The sequence below is a fragment of the Azolla caroliniana genome, unplaced genomic scaffold (genome assembly GCF_043228905.1).
Source record: "Azolla caroliniana isolate FFs.n. ecotype wild unplaced genomic scaffold, voAzoCaro1.0.p SCAF_3, whole genome shotgun sequence".
Classification (NCBI taxonomy): domain Eukaryota; kingdom Viridiplantae; phylum Streptophyta; class Polypodiopsida; order Salviniales; family Salviniaceae; genus Azolla; species Azolla caroliniana.
Window position 1 is genome coordinate 1316811 of NW_028230438.1, and position 8615 is coordinate 1325425.

General features: G+C 38.5%; 1 pseudogene across 1 annotated transcript; it reads left to right on the forward strand.

Annotated features, from left to right (window-relative positions):
* The first annotated feature begins 3632 nt into the window (after positions 1–3632).
* On the forward strand, positions 3633–6880 carry LOC147865777 (cytochrome P450 716B1-like; annotated as a pseudogene). The gene is made up of 4 exons (XR_015529579.1): positions 3633–3765; positions 5211–6143; positions 6238–6412; positions 6533–6880. The product of XR_015529579.1 is annotated as a cytochrome P450 716B1-like (transcript).
* Positions 6881–8615: the final 1735 nt, after the last annotated feature.

The window sequence follows — 8615 nt, forward strand, 5'->3', positions numbered from 1 at the left end:
AGAACCCCACGCTAGCTAGTCTATATAGAGTGGATATTAGTTCACAAAATATCGAGGATAGTTCACCAAGGAAGACTAAGACAATGATACAGATACCCTCATAGCTATGTAAACCATTTTTATCTCGATACAATTGATGTAGTTGTCACAAACGTGTTGCTTTTAATTAATTAATTAATTTTTAAGGTTCTATCTTATTAATGTGGTCCTATAGATGTTTGTTGTAATGTTTCAATTAGTTGTATTATATGGTGTTTAATGTTTGAATTATTTGGTTGATGTGCTTTTTTTGTTGTACGATCTTATTATTAATTGTAGATTATCTTTTGGTCTATATTCATTTTTTATAGCATTAGTCTATCTACATCCATTGAAACATTTATTTATTTTATACAGTGTATAATGTTCAAATTACATGTATATGTGCTTTATCTTTGTCGTACAATCTGATTATTATTTGCACATGAGTGTACATTCATTCATTAGAGCATTAATCTACATGCATTTGCTAAAAATTTATTCCATATTCATCAATGAAACATTCCTTCATATTTATCCACAAATCAGGTGTATAATCCCTAAACACATTTCGTTTACTGTCAATCACATTTTGATTTAAAGCCTACTTTTATAAACACTTAAAACTTTATAATTTTATTTTCTCTCTTATTTTAAAATATTGCCAATAGTTGGATTTAAATTTAGATCAATAGCCATGTGTCCATTTAGCGTTTCCAATTAATGGTCCATGATTGTAGGTGTTCAAATTCCTTGGTATATATAGCTATTTATGGGTGTTCTCCAAATATCATGAGTACTCCTTGGTATGTTTGTGTGTGCCTTCTTGCTTTGGGGTTTATGGGTGTCTCTTCCAATACATGTTTCTTATTCATCATTGAAATTTGAATGTCATCTCTATTTTGGCTCCCAATTATTTAGCATGTTTATGGCTTAATAGGTGTCATACATGTTTGAGTGTATCTATTTTATGATAAACACAACCAAAATGAATATTTCTCAATACTTATATGTATAGTTTGCTCGAGTTCTCACAAACATGTATATTATATAATACAAGATCCATTAAGGATAAATTTGAATAAATTGTAATCACTAATGTATAGATATCACTTCCTCCTCTAGCATATACACCTCTACGAGATAGATAAAGTAGCATAAGAACTTTTTGACTCTAGCTTACAAAAAAACAAAATCTAGTTTAATAATATTGTTCCAATCATTAACTTGTGTCAGATAAGACTGCCATTGTGATGTTCTTAAATTATACATTGTGGAAGTGGTGATCATCGACTTTAAATATTTTCCTAAAAACTACATGTTCTCTATTTAGAGACTTGTTACAAATTAATAATTTAGCAAATTCTATACAAGTGGTTGATCATGTGATACTGGTGCACCCAATATTTCACAATAGCCTAAATTTGTACTACTACAAAAAGAGTCTAAAAGTGGAATGTACGATCCTTCCACTTGTAGACGTGAACGTGTTTATATAAAACAATTGTTAGATGTGGATCTTCTAGAATCTATCATAAATTCACACCAGCTTTAGGGTGACCCAAAGAAATAGCTTTAGTTTATTACAAAATTAATCTTCTTAGATCATATATCATAGCCATAGCTTGTCAAAATCAAACCTTGTATGACAAAGTAATAGTTAAAATAAACTTGAAGAGAGAGATAGCTCTATTAATATCCATAGAAGGCCAAGCTCGAGAGATCATATTATTACACATGGAAGTGGAAAGCAAATTTCTATTGATGTACCAAATCATTGCATTTGTAACATTTAGAAAGAATCTTGTGTCACATCTAACATTGATGTTACAATTGTGGCGTGGTTCTTTCTCCTCTTTGGTAGATGGCAACAAGCATAGTATGAAACATACGTACCATTCATGCATTTGCGTTCGCGAACATTCTTATCATTCGAATATGAAAAACACCCTTGAAGTATGGTAATACCATACTTTTGCACTCGTTATTTATTATAAAGGTAAACTTTTTGTAGGGTTTAGTATAAAAAAGAAACACAAGAATGTTTCAATACCATACATATTCGTTTGCAAACATAGGAAAATGAATGTTTGGGCTAACAAATGCGTATATTACGTACTATGGCGACAAGGATCAAGTGATTCTTGACGAGTGATGCAATACAAGTTGTCTCTTATGCTTAAATGGTAAAATCAACACTAGATTATGAAAAATATTCACATTAGTTACTAACCATATAAACCAAAAATAATTGTGGTCCATCCCGGACAGGTTTCTTTAGAAATCGGAGCATCCTAGACAACCTCTTCTCATTCTGGGAAGCAATAGCCCTTGCCAAGCGTACCAACAATAAGGTAGCGCTGGTGCTACTAGATTTTGAGAAAGCATATGACAGGGTATGCTTGAACTTTCTAGAAAGTGTGATGGGGAAACTCCGCTTTTAAGAGACATGGATCAAAGGCATTACAGGACTTTATAGGAATGACAGCAGTTGCGTTTCACTGGCAGATGAAAGGGGCCCCTTTTTCCGAATATCCCGATTTGTACGACAGGGATGCCCACTAGCTCCATCCTTATTTCTATTATACGAGGCCCTCTCTTGCTTTCTCAACTCACGGCATCTCAACCTACGTGGTCTTCCCGTGCCTCATTCTCACCAAAGCATCTTGGATATAGAATTTGCACATGACATAACGGTCTACCTAGAAGGGAACTTGGAAAACCTACAAAAGTTAGAAAGTGGGTTAGCCATATTTTGCAAGATATCCAATGCCATGATCAATTGGCACAAATCCTATGCAATATGGCTTTCTCATGAAACACATCCTGCGTGGCACCCACATCCCGCTTTCAAATGGATCAATCAAGGAGCGAGCACCAAATATTTGGGTTTCCAAATTGGTTTCAATATATTGCCAGAGACTATGATTGCACCCTTTATCCATTCCATTCGACAAAAGTTGATACATTGGAGTTTGAAAAAACTGTTCCTAGCGGGTCACATCATAGTGGCAAACCAGGTACTACTCGCAACAGCATGGTATAGTCTATGATGTTGGACAATCTCTAAGGAAAGTATACATTAGATTCAACGACTAGTATGCAACTACATTTGGTCTAGTAAGGAAGATCACGTAACTCGCGCCAAGGTGGCGTGACCTATACTTACAGCATCTAAGTCGAGCGGGGGATTGGGTCTTATTGATCCCCTCTCACAATCAAAAGCCTTGCCAAATTTGTGGTGCGAGGACTCCAACCAGGAAATAATTGTTGGAAAATGCTATCGTGGTTACGTTTCGCTTACTTTCAAACCTAGTTTCTCCTACCAATTGGAGGACAGATTCAATGCATCCATGTGGAAGGTATGGTGTGACATTAGACGAGGGCTCAAGTGCAATCAACCGAGTTCCGAACCTGCGTGGCTTAGTCAACGTATCCTATGGAACCCATGTATCAAGGATGAATCTAATCAACTACTTGGATCAAGTAAGGGGTTGTCATGGGTATACATTGGAGAAGGTCCAAGAAAAAGCATAGAATGTTGGAGACGGTTTATGTCACTACCACTACAAGATCAAGCCAACATACTCCATGGAATCAGAAGCAGATGGACTATGAGATTAGAAATCATTAATGCTCTTCTGATTAGGGAAAATGCTACTCAAAGGACGATAATGGAGAAATGGATAGGCTACGAGGAGGGATCTTTGATCCTGAGAGGTAGGGGAACACCAGACAGGATCGAAGGTTTTGAATTGCGAGACACTGAGACACTAACAAAGAATAACGCAATTCGAGTACTTGCGTATACTGGTCATAAATGGATTGTAGATCCAGATCCGATCAAAGTACAACCCGATTAACACATGTACTCATGAAAACACATGGCTACGTAAGGTCAGTTTGGACCCTTTGCAATGGACATGGCGTGATCCTTACGTAGGGCAAGGAAGCAAACCCATCCCTTTCTTCCAATTCACAACTAGATTGGGTTGCCACATTCTAGCTACTCAAATCGCCCGAGAGGCCGCTGCTACAAAGGTCTGGCGCACATATCAAGTTCCTCACACAATTATCACCAAGTTTTGGCAGAAAATCTGGAAACAAAAACACGTAAGGCGAATTACCACGTTCCAATGGCTATTAATACATAAGTCACTACCGGTGGGAGCAAGGCAACGTGGGAACCTTAGCTCTCTTGATTATGTAAAGTGCCCAAATGCAGTAGAATCAATACGACACACTCTGTGGAATTGCCCAGCGTCCCATCGAATATGGCGGGGGGTTGACCGCTTGTTGCAATTATGCCAGGTGCAAGGCTCAATCAAATGGAGAAATATATGGTGGCTATCATGACAGACCCCAGTTAGCAAATACGAGCATCAAGAGGAGAGGATGACTTTGGTGATAAAAGCACAAGAGGTTTTTTTCCACACTATCGACAATGTCCTCTCAACTCCTCTTAATGGCAAATCTCAAGTTGTGTTGGAATTGGTCAGCCCAATAACTCTTTGGATTCTATAGAAACAACAGTGTAGACAGGTCTTCTCCAACCAAACTGCACATCCAACAATATTATTGCAAGAGATATGGAGTGAAATTGTAGCCACTCTAAAGAGCCAATATGATGGCCTCAAGGGCGGCTCCGATGGAGTTAAAAGACAACGAATAACCTTCATCCAACAATGGTTGTCCTTTCCCTTTCTTGAGTTAGTGGGCATCCACATAAGATGGAACTATCGCGTCTCTATAGGGATTTGTAAATAATAATCTCATTTACAAAATTTTATAACTAATGGAAAGAGGTTTTTTTAAAAAAAAACAAAATAAATAAAATAATTGTGGTGCCTACTCTACTTCTTTTGGTACAAAACAACACATGTGACATTTATAAAAGCTTGGCTTCGATTCATTAGTCCTAAAATGATGGGCCCGAACCCAAGTAGAAATATACTGGGTGTGCCTATTTGCACACATATAGCAACATATTAAAGACTTGTGCACACATATAGAAATGAATAAAAGACTTATGCACACATATGCAGGGATGTGGACATCTCTGGATGCATTTGTTTAAGGTTTGTTTGGCTATGGTGAAGAAAAAGAAGAAGAGCCATATATATTTGGATGTATGGTTCTAACAAAGATCGATGAACATTCAACTTGTGACAACTAGAACTTGTGACAACTAGAACTTGTGACAACTAGAGAACTACCAATAGCAACGCTACAACTATGGAGACCATCAAACAAGAAGAATAAGAGCCAGCAAGAGAAGAAACTTCCCTTACCTCCAGGTCGTTTCGGTCTTCCCTTCATCGGTGAAAGCCTAGAGTTTATCGGAACACTAAGGAAAGGGATCCCTTGGAAATTCATCGATGACCACATCATAGCCTATGGAGAGACCTTCAAGACGAACTTAATTGCGTCTCTGACAGTAGTCCTTTCTGGTCCTTTGGGTTATAAGACAGCCTTCTCTAACACCTATACATCGTGGCCTGCAAGCGTGGTCTCTCTTCTCGGGAACAACTCCATTGCCGGGTGTGCCGCACATCGTGTCCCTCGCATACGGAATGCGTTCATGGTGTTCTTGCGGCCCGAATCCTTGCAAAGATCCACGAGCCGTGTCGACCTCATCCTCGTCACCTTCATTCATGAGTATGTAGAAGGCAAACCTAAGGTTGCTCTCTTCCCCCTTATGAAGAAGCTCATGTTCTCCATAGCTTGCGAGGTTCTGGTCAGTAAAGGAGACAGAAAAGATCAAGATATTCTCCATCATTCCTTCGACACCATGGCAAAAGGCATGTTTCTGCTGCCACTCAACATCCCAGGAACAACATATAGTAAAGCCTTCGCAGCTTCGGATGCGATAAGAAAGCACTTGCAGGTATGGATTGATGAGAGACGGAGGGATATGGATGCTGGCTTGGTCACTAGACAAGAAGACGTCCTCTCTGGTTTTCTGGCATATACGGATGAGCATGGACAACCTTTCTCCGATAAGGAAGTGAAGGACAACATCCTCACGTTGCTCTTTGGAGGCCATGATACCAGCGCTTCTGTAGCCACCATAGCCTGCAAACATCTTGCATCTTATCCCGAGATAATGGATGAGGTTTACAGAGGTAGCTTTGTTTGTGGCCCCCCAAATCATGCTCAATTCTTTGATCAGTGCACATATAGTCTTATGATTTGTATATGTTTCTTTCTTGTGGGCAGAGAACAAGGAGATCGCGGCAAGCAAGCGCCCTGGTGAGCTCTTGAATTGGGGAGATATACAGAAGATGAAGCTTTCATGGCGAGTGGTGCAGGAATCGGTGAGGATTTTGCCGCCAGAGCAGGGAGTATGGAAGACACGAGCTTCGATGGGTTCAGGATCCCGAAATCATGGAAGGTGCGATAGTACACAGAACTAGTTTATTAACGGTTTAGCGGCTCCGCTTAGGCTTGAACCGACATTGTCAAATAGAGCAAGACATAAAAGTTGATCCATACATTGCATTTTCCTGCACAGATATTTTCGTCCATACACACAACTCAACGTAACCCCAAGTATTTCCCGGAGCCGGACAAGTTTGATCCGTCACGCTTTGAAGGAGCAGGCCCGGCTCCATACACGTTCTTCCCGTTTGGCGGAGGCCCGAGGATGTGTCCGGGCAACGAGTTCGCATGCATGGAGATTCTGGTGCTCATCCATCGCTTGGTCACCCGGTTCTCGTGGACCCTCGAGGAACCCAATGAACTCATATCAATCAACCCCTTGCCCTACGCTGTGAAGGGTCTTCCAATCTTGCTCAAACCACGCATTCCATGATTTGATTTAGCTACCACACAATCGTTAAAAAATTGCAACTACAAGCACAACTTCTTCAACATCCTAACCATTGTGTGTACATTTATTTCTATTATCGGAATTTGGCAAGGTCTATGAGCGCATCCAGCGTTGAACTTAAACTTAAGTCTTACTTGTGATATATATTGTTCACGTCGTTTCCTTGTTCAAGCAAATTTTTTGTTGTCCTTTTATTTTGTATTTAGATAGAGAATAATGCTTTGGATTAAAAATATTGTGGATTTAGAACTATCACATTTTAATAGAATGTGCTGCAAATTGCAATTAACCAGAGTCATTTTGGTCTAGTCCTTGGGTACACTTCTTACAGGGTCACAATGTCACCCTTGATTGCAATGTCATCATACAATTCATGAGCATAAATATTCATTTTCAATTCCACACGTACAATGTGGAAAAAGGATTCATCTTTGGTTTCCCGAAGTCACATTTTATGCTTTGAACATAACAGTAAAAATTTCTCTTTTCTTTTTAGTGAAAATACAATTATATACCTAAATGCTTGTGAAAAACACTACAATGGTGCCATAATTTAGCGGTTGAACATGGTGAATAGGCAATCATATGCAAGATGAACACTTTCTTGGAGAAAATAATTTCACCTTAGTCAAATAAAGAAAAGTACCACATCTATACGGTATACCGTTATCATGTAGAATTGGATAGTCATATATATATATAGACATATCTCTTTACACATACATGTAAAGAGATATATGATACGTGGAGATATTAGAAGCACTACTTAGGTAGAGAGAGACAGAGATCAAAGACATGTGTATATATAGAAGCACGATTTCTTTGAGTGCGGAAATATACTACACAGATGCACATTTTCGCAAGACGTTCAATGTGAAAATTATAAGCTTGAGAGGGAAAAGGGAAAATTATTCATTGGGTTCAAATTTTGTCAATCGAAGAGAAGAAGAAGTTGGACTACCACTACCATTGGAGAAGCTTGGATATGGTGAGCTTCACCTGCGAAACCCTAGAGTTTCTCAAAACTCTGCCTATGTTCTTAGTCATTTTCTTAGAACTCTAGAATTTAATCAAGCGTTAGCCATTTTCTTAGAGTGTTTGCATTTGTTCTTTCATTGAAGGGTTTACTAAGCATATTGTCACATCCATACACTAACCACAAATGAAACCCACTATTTATGAAAATTGAAGCCGAGCCAATTGAGGAGCAAATGAGTTTATTATAGGAAAACTTACCAAAGAGGTAAGTTCCAATCCCAATAATCTTATTAATAGATCACCATAGATTGTAGATAGTAGTGTTTTAGAATCAAGCTTGTCTATTTTGTTTGGAAAACATCTAAGGATGACATCTTCATGGCCACTTGACTTAGATTTTGAGGGTTGAAACACGTGCTTCCAAACATATGAGAAAAATTTCGTACCTAACGAAACCTTATTCATGATTATTATACATATCACTTCCATTCCCAAGTGGCTTTAGACTAATGAATAAAATAATCCAGCTTTGTAAACCAATAAACTACAACAAAGACGGAGCTAGATTGTTTAAAAAGAGGTCCATGATAACGTACCGAATTTGAGGCCTAGGGTTGGACATGGATTTTGAATTAAGGTGTGGAGGATTGTAACAAGAATTATGGGGGTTTTTAGTGGGCACATATATCACCAAATTTGATGAATTTGTTGACTAACTTTCATTGGTGAGGCCAACTTTTGTTCCTACATGCCAATTAGAGGTTGTGACCAACAATCATATGGTTGA